The sequence below is a fragment of the Bombyx mori genome, chromosome 5, assembly GCF_030269925.1.
Source record: "Bombyx mori chromosome 5, ASM3026992v2".
Taxonomy (NCBI): domain Eukaryota; kingdom Metazoa; phylum Arthropoda; class Insecta; order Lepidoptera; family Bombycidae; genus Bombyx; species Bombyx mori.
In genome coordinates, this window is record NC_085111.1 from 15615493 (window position 1) to 15627124 (window position 11632).

At 43.3% G+C, this 11632-nt stretch overlaps 1 protein-coding gene across 4 annotated transcripts in view; it reads left to right on the top strand.

Annotated features, from left to right (window-relative positions):
* The window catches only part of LOC101747185 (uncharacterized), a 61078-nt gene that overhangs the window by 25160 nt on the left and 24286 nt on the right, over positions 1–11632 (top strand). The gene's annotated exons all lie outside the window — the stretch shown is intronic.

Sequence of the window (11632 nt, forward strand, 5' to 3'; positions counted from 1 at the left end):
CGCGTCACATTTTTCCGTTACGCGCCATCTTTTTCTTCACCATTCATTGTTGCCGTACACAAGTGAAGGTGCCTCTTTACTCGGTAACAATAATTATAAAATACCGATGATTTTAAGTGGAGATTTTAATGTAAATTTTGCATCGGAAAATTCTTTGAAGCTAGTTGAATTTCTGAAAGATAAATTGAATTTATCCATGAAAAACAGTCCTCAAACGTCAACAACAAGATCTGGCACTACAATTGATGGAGTTTTTACTCGGTCACTAAATTTCGTGGAATGTAAACCATATATTTCATATTTCAGTTACCATAAGCCATTAATTACAAAAATATATAATGACAATGACAATGATAGTAATAATTCTATTACAATTAATGAAATGCTGTAATAATCTTAGTAGCAAAAAGGTAAAGTGAAATAATTGTATTATTTGTATTCATGTCTATGATAATAAAATCCTTTTGTTTAAACTTTATCTAATTTAACTTTATTTAACCAATTTCTAGAAAGTTGCATGTAGATCATTTTTCGAAAAATAAGGCCATAAACAAGTTTCACTTCTTACGTGTGTACACTAGTACACGCACACATTTTTTTTTACTGGTACTGTGTCACACTGCTACTGTCTTCGTTTTCCAGAACGATTACAGTCAGTCCGTTTATTTGATACATCGAAAATCGATTAAAACTAAAATTATTCACGATTCCGACATTAACATTTTAACTTAACATCGTATTTTTTTTAAAAATCCATTCGATTATTCATAAACGCGTAATTCTGTTCCATTAATGGACAAAGGGGTACCCGAGTTACGGAAATGTTACCCTAATAACGTTTGATAAACGAGTCGACCGGTGGAAATAATTTTAAAGGATCCCGTTTATTTGAAAGGGCAACAATTATGTGGTAAAATTAATAAGTTTTTGATTTTTATTTGCCGGCAGCACTAAACATTTCAAGAGAGATTAATGTCGTTAACGTTTTTATTAGGATCGCGTTATAAAGGATCAGATTGACCTGCTATTTTTAACCAGTCTATTACTACTGAATAGCTTTCGACCTTTTATCGAAGTATCTGTAGGTGCTCTTAGCACATTGTAATATTTATTATTATTCCTACATTAAAATGTATGTCTTTACTCCGTTCGTTTTCATGAAAGAGCCACTCATGTTTTATATAACAGGGATTAAATTAAACCAGATTAAAAATAAACGATTGCGGTCTCACAATTATTTCATACCTCAGTTATTCTACCGCTTCGGGAGGTTTATTACACGGTTGGCAACACTGGTAATCGGTACTCAAAATCGCTTGTTGGGAAATTGAGTGTTATAATGAAATGTTTTCAGAGTAGCACAGAAGAGTGAGCAACATTTTTAAAATAAGATTCGGATTTGAGGAGGATTAAAAGAAAAACAAACATAGTAATACGGAATATTCATTTATCATTTGTATGAGTTTTTCTTACGTTGGCTTAACTTTACATCATTTTATTGTTTTTTTTTATAAGGATTATTCGACTAATTTGGAATTGAAGTAAATAGCCGGTGTTAGGTATTGGTTGACTTGAATAATTTCTTAGCTGCTATAAAACTACTTTTTTAAAATCTAAGTACCAATGAAATTATTATATGTTTGAGTATTTTATATGAAAAAAAAAAAACTATAAAATTACTTTGCTGGTTTTTTTTTTTTTTTTTTTTTTTTTTTTTTTTTATGATTGAAAGTTTACTGGTGGCCCGAAGGCCTTTCCAGTTTCACCAGGACAGGTGGGCGAGCAAAGGCTCAGCCAAGAGGGGTGGGATTTGCTAACAACTGCCCGAGCGCCTCCGAAGGAGACCTAACAACTCAAGAGCAATTGTTTCGCGAATGAATCTACTACCGGATCGGAATCGCGACCCGCTGAGAAGATCCGGCGAGAAACTCAGCGGGCTGATGCATGGGTTAGGTTGCACGTCGACCTCTTTGTCGAGTTCGACGAGTACGGTTACCGGGGTCCCTAAGCCTGCCCCTAGTATTAGAGCTGAAGGCATCTAATGCAAAGGTTATTGGATCTGATGGATCCGTAAGGACGTGTCTAGGGCGTCGACGGTGACTGGCTCCTGCATGATCAGGATTCGGGGAGTAGTCAGCGGCGGCAACGATAAGGCGATTATCATGACGCATAGCCTTATCGAAGTATCGTTCCGACGCTGACTTCATGTATTTCCGAATTGATTCGAGGCCCAGGTCGTCGTGTAGGTCAACGTTCCTCACGAACCACGGAGCCCCGACAGCTAACCTGCAAAAGCGGGATTGTAGGGATTGGAGGGTGTCTATGTGTGTGCGGGCCGCGTGAGCGAACACCACACTCGCGTAAGTCATGACGGGCCTTATGCAAGTTTTGTAAAGTGTCACCTTGTTCCGAAGGGACATTTTACTCCGCTTACAGATCATGGGGTAGAGTCTACCGAGAATAAACGCGGCACGGTCACGGACTGATTTTATATGCGGGCGGAATGTCATCGATGCATCCAGGGTAACGCCCAGGTACTTGACCTTCCTGGCCCAGGGTATGGGTTGTCTAAAGAGAGTAATCGGTGGTGTGAGATTCCTCCTCCTAATCCGGGAGGAAATCCGTGTGGAGCTTCCCCTCTGAAATAGCACCGCAGTACTTTTCGCTGGGTTGATGTCTATGCGCCATTTTCGGAACCACTGTCCTAGGGCTAGGGCTGCGCTCTGAAGCTTCTTCGCGATTAGGGACTTGTTTCTACTGGAATAGTAAACAGTCGTGTCGTCGGCGAATAAAGCTAAATGGGTCGGCGGCGACCGGGGAATATCGTTAACGAATAAGCTAAATAGGAGGGGTGAGAGGACAGAGCCTTGCGGGACTCCAGCTGTGAGAGATCGTGGGGAGGAGCGGGTTCCCTCGACTCGATATCGAAAAGAGCGGTTCGACAAGAAGTCCCGTATGATGAGCACGAGACTATCCGGCACGCCCATGTTGAATAGTTTGAAAATCAAACCATTGTGCCAGACTTTGTCGAACGCTTTTGCGACGTCGAAGAAGAGAGCTCCCGTGTATAACGGTTTTGGTCGATTAAGCCCCACAAGAATGTGCTCCGTGAGGCGGTGCACCTGTTGAACGCATGAGTGATTTGTACGGAATCCGAATTGTTCATCGATAAGAATGCCCTTGGATGAGACGAAGTCTCTGAGGCGTTTGTAGAGCAGACGCTCATACAGTTTGCCTAGAGACATGAGGAGGCTAATCGGGCGGTAGCTCGTCGGATGATTTTTTGGTTTACCGGGTTTATGTATGCCGATAACGTCCGCTTCTTTCCACACCGCGGGAAAGATACAGTTCGCCATAGCGGCATTGAAAATAGATGCCAACATCACGATGAGTTGGACGGGTAGAAGTTTAATAACGCGGTTGGATATACCGTCGGAACCGGGAGCCTTGCGAGGACGTAGGTCTTTGATCAAGTCTTTAACTTCCATCGGGGTGACGGGTGGTAACGCATCAGAGGGTGGCAAGGAGGCTCTGCGTTCTACCTCACTGTCTACTAATTCTACATGAACAGGGTCCACGGATTGAGTGCTGGGCGTGCACTGGGTTTGCAATGTATCGGCCAGCAGCTCTGCTTTTTCGTCATCATCGAACGCCGCGAGTCGGCCTGAGGGGCCTACGAGGGGGGGCATAGTTACTACCGTATCCGATTTGAGAGTACGAGCTAAGCGGTAGTAAGACCTTTGAGAGGGCGCGAGTCCTTCTAAGAAATCAGACCATCTGGCATCTCGGACTTCGGTGATGCGAGACTTTACGTCGCGTTGTAGGGCACGCATTCGAATACGATTTTCCGCGGTAGGATACCTATCGTACGCACGGATCGAGGCGTTCTTAGCTCTAAGGAGTTCCCTAATATCGTCGGGCAATTTGAAGCGGTGAAGGAAGTCCTCCGCTACAACTTGCTTCGATGACCTATCTAATGTCGAGGTGATGTGTGACGTTACGATGTCTATGGCTTCAGCGGTATCCTGAGGAGACGGGATAGAGTCCGGACTAAACGGAAGCGATGGTGGATCAGATTCAGCCAGGCTGATGCCCAGCGTGTGCCAATCCACCACAGTCCTCGTGACGGGAACGGAATCGGGAGCGCGACCGAGCTTCATAACGACGGGACGGTGGTCTGAATCTAACTCTGAAACTACTTCGATCGAGTGTAAGCGCAGAGTTACGTTTTTTAATAACGCTATGTCGAGTATATCCGGGCGATGCGCGATATTTAGCGGGTAGTGAGTCGGGGTTAGCGGAGCGACGATATCGAAGGCGAGATCATCGACTAACGCGTCAAGCCGCCTGCCATTCGGGGTTGTGGTGTGTGAGTTCCACCTGATGTGTTTACAATTTAGGTCGCCCGCCAGAATGACAGAGCTCCCCATACCGAGCAGCGCCTCGATATCACTGCTTAGAACGATCTTATCCGGTGGAAGATAAACGGACGCGATAACGATCGGCGCGTGTCCCGTCAGTGAGATTCGGCACACTGATGCTTCGATATTAGCGAGCGCGGGAGGATCGAGCGGGACGCAATGCAGGGCTCTTCTATAGTAAATGACGGTACCACCACCACGGGCAGAGAGCCTGTCGTTCCTGACCATGTTATAGTTCGCGATTTTAGGGTCACGGCGCGCGGGCTTAAGTAGGGTCTCCTGCACTAAAAAGATATCAATTTGGTGGTCACGCAAAAAGTCAGAAACCTGATCACGTTGATTTGCGAGACCGTAAGCGTTAAAAAATCCTATCGTTACGGATAGGGGCTTTATTCTACTTATATACGCCATTGATTACCGGCGGAGTGAGGGGAGGACGTACGTATTTAATGACGCGTATACGTCGGCGTATTCCTGCACAACGGCGATAAAGTGTTGTGCAGTGGAGGCAGCGCGAATGGCGTCGCCCAAAGCGTTAACGCGCTCAAAGTTGATCGACTGAAAGAAGTCGATCGCTAAAGCGAGATTGTCGGACGCGGTCGGAGGGCAAGTCGCGGGAGAGGGACGAGTCGCGGGGGCGGGACGAATCGCGGAGGAGGGAGTTGTAGCCGTGTTCGTGTACGGCAGCGGTTTTGCCCAGGCCGAGACACTGGGCACCGCCGCCGGAACGAACGCTGGCTTAGCCTGCGACGCAGAGGGTGCCGAGGCTTTGATGTCTGGGCCGGAAGCTCGGAGGCGGTTTTGGCGGGCGACGCGGCGATTTATTTTAGGGGCTCGGGGGCAACCACGGTAATTCGCGGGGTGACCCTGTGTTCGACACAGGACGCAGCTAGGCGGTTCCGTCGCGGTTTTTTGGTCGCGAGCGCAGAGGGCCGTGGCGTGATCGCCCAAACACTTAACACATCGGGGGCGCGCGTGACAGTTACGGGAAGAGTGCCCGTACAATTGACAGTTATGGCACTGGCTAGGAGTGCCTTTTTTATGGGGGGCTTCGACAGCGATACCAGAGAGCCTACAGACGGTCTGTGTGTTAAAGATTTTCTTACCCTCGGGGGTAGGCTGGAGAGCGACTAGAACCATATTATATGGCTCCCTACCGCGACCGGTGTGCATACGGTGCACAGAATTCACTGGTAGGCCTTGTTCTAACAGGTCGGCTTTTACGAGCTCTACATCTAACTCTTTAGGGATTCCGCGTATTACAACGCGGAGTTCGCGCTCCTCCTGGAGCGTATACGTATGGAAACTTATACGCTCCTTACGGAGGTAAGAAGAGAGGGCCCTATGGTCGTCGGGTGTTTGAACCTTAATTTGAATGCCGTTCGCGAGGTTACGGGCATTCGTGAAATTTATATTTTTGGCCTTAAGGGCCAGGCAAACTCGATCCCAAGCTGCCTTCTCCTGAAGGATAACCGGGGGAGGGGTCTGGGTTTTATTTTGTGCCACCGGACGCGGCGACGGAGTGGCACGGGCTGGGGGCGCAACGGGAGTCTGAGGGCGGGGGCGCGACGCGTTCACGGCTTTGCTAATTTTAGCGGCCGCGGGAGCTCGAGACTCCGCGGCACGCTTCTTACCCTTCTGTACCAGGGTGAATCCATCCGTCGATGAAGCGGGGGCGAGGTCGACCTCCATGTCCGAGTCAGAGTCGGAGCACGAGGAGGCGGGTGCAGGCGACCTACGAGCAAGTGTAGGTGTTTTAGAGGGCGCGACGGAGGCCGCGGATGATCGCTCAGCTGAAACGATGGTCACGGCGGACGACGCAGCAGCTTTTCTCGCCAGTATAGGCGACACGGGAGCGGCAGGCACGACAGAGGCTGCGGTGCTCAATGCAGAAGCTCTGCACGCAGGTACAGGCGACGCAGGAGCAGCGAGCGCGGCGGAGTCCTCGAGAGGGCTCGCAGTGTGATTGGCCTTGAAGGCCAAAAACTCCGAGGCGAGCTGTGGGTGGCGAAGTCGGAGGAATTCCGCGAATACAGCGTCCATGATCGCTGAGTACCCAGGTGGGGCGGCCCCGGGTCTTGAAAACACTCGCCTTGCGGCGAGGCCCCAACTTCTCGGACCTGAGCGGTTCTATTGAACACAGGTGGCAATGCGGCGCGATTACTACAGGACAAAGAAAAAGCACAACAAAACAGAAATTACGAAAAGAAACAAAACAAATAAATACTTGCAGGAAACCACTTTGTCGGCAGATGTACCACGAACACAGAAACAACAAAAGGAAACAAAACAAATAAAAACTTCCAGAAAGAGCACTTAGTCGGCAGATGTACCACAAACACAGGCCGCGCGAACAATGGCCGGGCTAACAAAAGCCGGGCGAACAAAGACCGGGCGATCGAGTGGACGATGAGCACGTCCGCACGTGACGGGTGCCTCTATCGGAATGACTTTGCTGGTGCTGCTTACTTAAGTAGGTGAGCTCACGGGGCTCTAACTTGACGAAGTTGCTAACACTAGCCCTAGCGAACGATCAGAGGCGACATGTTAAAAATAAGGCCCCACAGCGCCCTTTCTAATTAAATCTTTCGATCCACTATCGGTGTTTTTTGGCATTCCGAACACCGGTCGACGAAGGGTTCGTCGTGAAAATTAACTAACAGACACGGCCCACTGAGTTTTTGTCGGAATGCCTTAGTCGATGGCAATTTCGACCCGGTGGTAGATTCAGCGAAGCACTGCTAGTGTTAGCAAAGTCTCCTGACTGAGCCCCTTGAAATCGCCTACACGTCACGTGCAGCGAATATACATTTCTTTACAATTACTTTAGTAACTAGTACTTTAATACTAACTTGTTTTAAACCAGGCACTCGAAAACAAGTGAAATACTAGTTTTCAAGTTTTAGCATCAACCATATTAACGAGTTTTCGATGTAAAAGTTTTAATTGTGTTCGTGTGTACGTTAAGTCGAGTTTCTAATCTATGTTAATAAGTTTTTAAGACTTAGCGGGTCATATCGGAGCATCGAACACGCGAGCCTTGCATTTGTTTGAAGATTTATTTTACATTTGAACACGAACGATTTTTCAATTGTAAATTAATGAAGAAAATCTTTGTTTCTTTTGTAATTTAAATAATGATTGTTGATTGAAAACTGCGCAATCACTTTCACTTTTCATCAAACCATAATTTGCAAAGCATAAATAGCTCTGTTTTATCAATTATAATAATTATGTAATTTAGCAAAATTATAATTTGCGTAATTACCGGTGGTAGGGCCTCTTGAGAGTCCGCGCGGTTAGGACCACCGCCCTGCCTATTTCTGCCATGAAGCAGTAATGCGTTTCGGTTTGAAGGGCGGGGCAGCCGTTGTAACTATACTGAGACCTTAGAACTGATATCTCAAGGTGGGTGGCGCATTTACGTCGTAGATGTCTATGGGCTCCAGTAACCACTTGACACCAGGTAGGCAGTGAGCTAGTCCAGATATCTAAGCAATAAAAAAAATATTTTTTTAGATCCGTAGATGTAAATAAGTCATATTTTAAATTAATTTTTCTTCGATTTCCGCGAGTAGTACACATAATTATACCTTAACTAGGTTTACTCTCGCATTTATTGTTGTTATTCTATCACTTCCGACGTCTCAAGTACTTTTTACAGTTTTCATGGTCACTGAACACTTTGAGTATTATGCTGACCACCCTTTAGTTCTCCATAAGAAATATCTATATATTAATACGTGAAGCAAAAACTTTGTATCCCTTTTTACGAAAATTGCGTGGACGGAGGAGTATGAAATTTTCTACACTATAGAAAATATAGAGAAGAAGTGCACAATGCTAATTTTTTTTTTAAATAATGCATAAAATATACTTTAAATCAATAAAGAAAACATTACACACACTACATACCACGTATTTGACGCACACACGCATGCATACTATTTATTGTCAAACTTTTGTTTTTGACGTCTGTTGTCAAATTGAGAATAGATTAAATATTGTTTGTCCTTGTTAATATTGGCGAAATTTGTGATTATAGAAATATAAAATACAATCATAAGAGTGTACAAACTTACAATTCCAATTAATTATAGTCGAATTTCGACTACTGCGGGACTTCTAGTTTTATTAAATACAAGGAATTAACTGTAAAACTAATTTTAGTTACGCGTTCAATTAATTTTACCATTTAATAATTTAAAGTAATGTCTGTACAAACAATGCCAGCGAGTTTATTAGTTACGCAAATGTGGAGTGTGACCGAAGGCCGCGTAGATGTGTTAGGCACTCTCGTTAGTCTAATAGCAGTAGGGAACTGAGGCCTGAGAACCACTTACACTTTGAAAGTCGTTGACAAGACGACTTCAGTTCTGGTCGTAGACAGCGTCGTTCATATAAATGCGGTCGGCAGTTGTCAAGTTGTTGCTAGCGACCCGCCCTCGCTTCGCTTCGGAAACATTAAATTTTATTATTGATAGCTGAGCCCCGAGATGTTATGTGATGAAGCCGCGGGGCGAAGCTAGTCTAAAAACCTAGCCTAAGTTACTCCTTATATCATCAGTTATCTATCAGTGAAAGTCCCGTCAAAATCGGTCCAGCCGTTCCAGAGATTAGCCGGAACAAACAGACAGACAAAAATTGTAAAAAATGTTATTTTGGTGTATGTACCGTATACATATATATTCATATCCATGTAGTAAAAAGAGACTATTTCAATATTACAAACATACACTCCAATTTTATTTATATGTATAGACTGCCTTCAAGGAAAAATAGGGAGGTTACTACTTCGACTATCTTTTTGATATTTTTTTATTTGAAAGCTCGTGTTTCTCGTGTGGACTCATTTAAACATGATCTAACCAGTAGTTTTTGAATTTTTCTTAATAATGCATATTCGATTGATGATATTCCTATTTAATTTTGTTGAAGCCGGTTTTCTTTTTTGTATTATTGTTACATTGCTGAATAAGGCAACTCAGAGCCTACCTGAAGTTAAATAAATATAGTGGATGGTGGAATCCTGGTATATTCAAATGACTTCAAACAGTACGCCAACTGTTTTGTCTGTCTGTCACCGTATTCCCACAGAGGTATATTATTTATGTATTGATCGACATTAGTTAAATAATTTAATAATCGGTGATAAATTACACACGACCACGTGTGACGTGACTAGAATTTTCTGTACTATGGTAAACAAACACTGATTGATATGCATACAATACATCTATATAATGCATCATATAATTATTTTATTTTTTTATCGTCCGTGTAAGCAGATGATTATACGGTCCATTTGACGGTGAGTGGTTACCGTCGCTCATGGACGTCACCAATGCCAGGAGCAGAGCCAAGCCGCTGCCTACCGCTTAATACAACAACAACAACAAGCCTTGTTTGAAGAAGGACATGTCATAGCGCTCGAAAAACACCGTAGAGGGGAGCTCATTCCATAGCCGTGGAAAACGTGGCAAAAAAGATCTCTGGAAACGCACTGTGGATGGACGCAGTGGCTCCAGGTAGTGTGGATGAACTCTACTCTATGAAAGATATTTAAAGTTATTTTTTATAGCGTAGTTCCGAAGTAGAACGAATTCATGACAAACTCATGCGTAAAATGGTTAGACAGACGTGAGAACTTCAGGCCTGAGGTCGAAATTTGTGGTATTGGCGAAATAATTGTATTTTAAAACAGATGTTCCACCCTTCAAACTGGAATACGTCATTGCTTCGCGACTGAAATAGGCGGAATCTTGATGATTCGTGCCCGTCCGGGTTTGCAATACGCCCAATCATCATTTAAATAGTGAAAAGGTTAATACGGAATTCCATTAATAACACAAATTGTTGATCTTAATTATAACTTTGAAAATCAAAGCGTATTTCACAATAATGATAATTTTAACTATATGCACACTGCATTACGGATTTATTTATTCAAATTATTATTATTTATTATCTATTATTATTATTATCTATTATTTTATTTAGTCTCGTCTCACTAAATTTACTCAGGAATTATACTACACGAAAATGGATGTCGTTTTCAATGACTTTTCATTGAGCAATAGAGGAAATGTAAATGGTTTCCAAAAATTCTATGACGTATGTCACAGTGAGAAATGAAGTCACGTACAATTCTGTATAAATACGAATGAGCTCTTACAAAAACAAAAGTTCCCGTGACACATTCTACGAGTATTATCACAACATATGTGCCAGAAGAGATGTCTTATTGTGATACCTTACCTACGTAAATTTTTATTCATACCATTGTTATGAAGGTAATGTGGAATATGTAAATATATCCAAAGTACTTTGATATATTATAGTCGGCTTAATGCGATATTTCCGAGCCCGTTGTATGAATAACGCTTACATACGTCACATACAATATGCCGCGATACTGAGGTAGCCAAACAGGCGCTACTCTTTCTTTCCCTTTTTTATTTATTTATCACTTAAGATTAAAATAAATCATGTAAACAACAGATAATTCAGGCTTTTTTTAAAGGTGAGCATTCGTTTTTATGTTATTACTATAGATTGGACAGAAAATATTACGATCCTCCCGACATTGAGTAGGCTTACGTGATACGCTCTGGGGTTCGGGATAAATAAATATTCTACCGAAGTATAAATTAAACCTGTATTAACACTTAGAACACTTAATGAACACTTTAAAATTCTCAATATATTTCTTCCGTTTCGCTTCAGGTGATCCGTTCGCTGTTTCGCTTCGAGTAGCTCCGATTACTGACTGACTGCGTGCCATCTCTGCAACGCTTTTATAGTCGATACGACGTCCCTAAATTTATCGAGAACATTCTGGGCAAGTCGAGTAGTTTCGATACGTGTTTCTGCTATCTGACAATAGATGGCGCTGTACTTCTCGATTTTATTTTCGATATTAGTTTCTGCTATTCGGAGATAGATGGCGTTACTCTTACCCGCGTAACAATAGTATACGTTACAGCAGAGATTCCAGAGTAATTTTTAAAACTGATCTAACTTTGTTTACTATCTATTGGTATAACGCCACTTGGTTTAACTCTCACAGCTATAATTGAATAATTTTTATAGTCCAAGTAGATGCACAAGAGAAACTATGCTATAGCTACTACTAGTATTAGTACTAGGAGCATCCTGCACCTCTGAGAATAAATCAATAGGATCCCACCCACGTGTTTAGGGCGTAGACT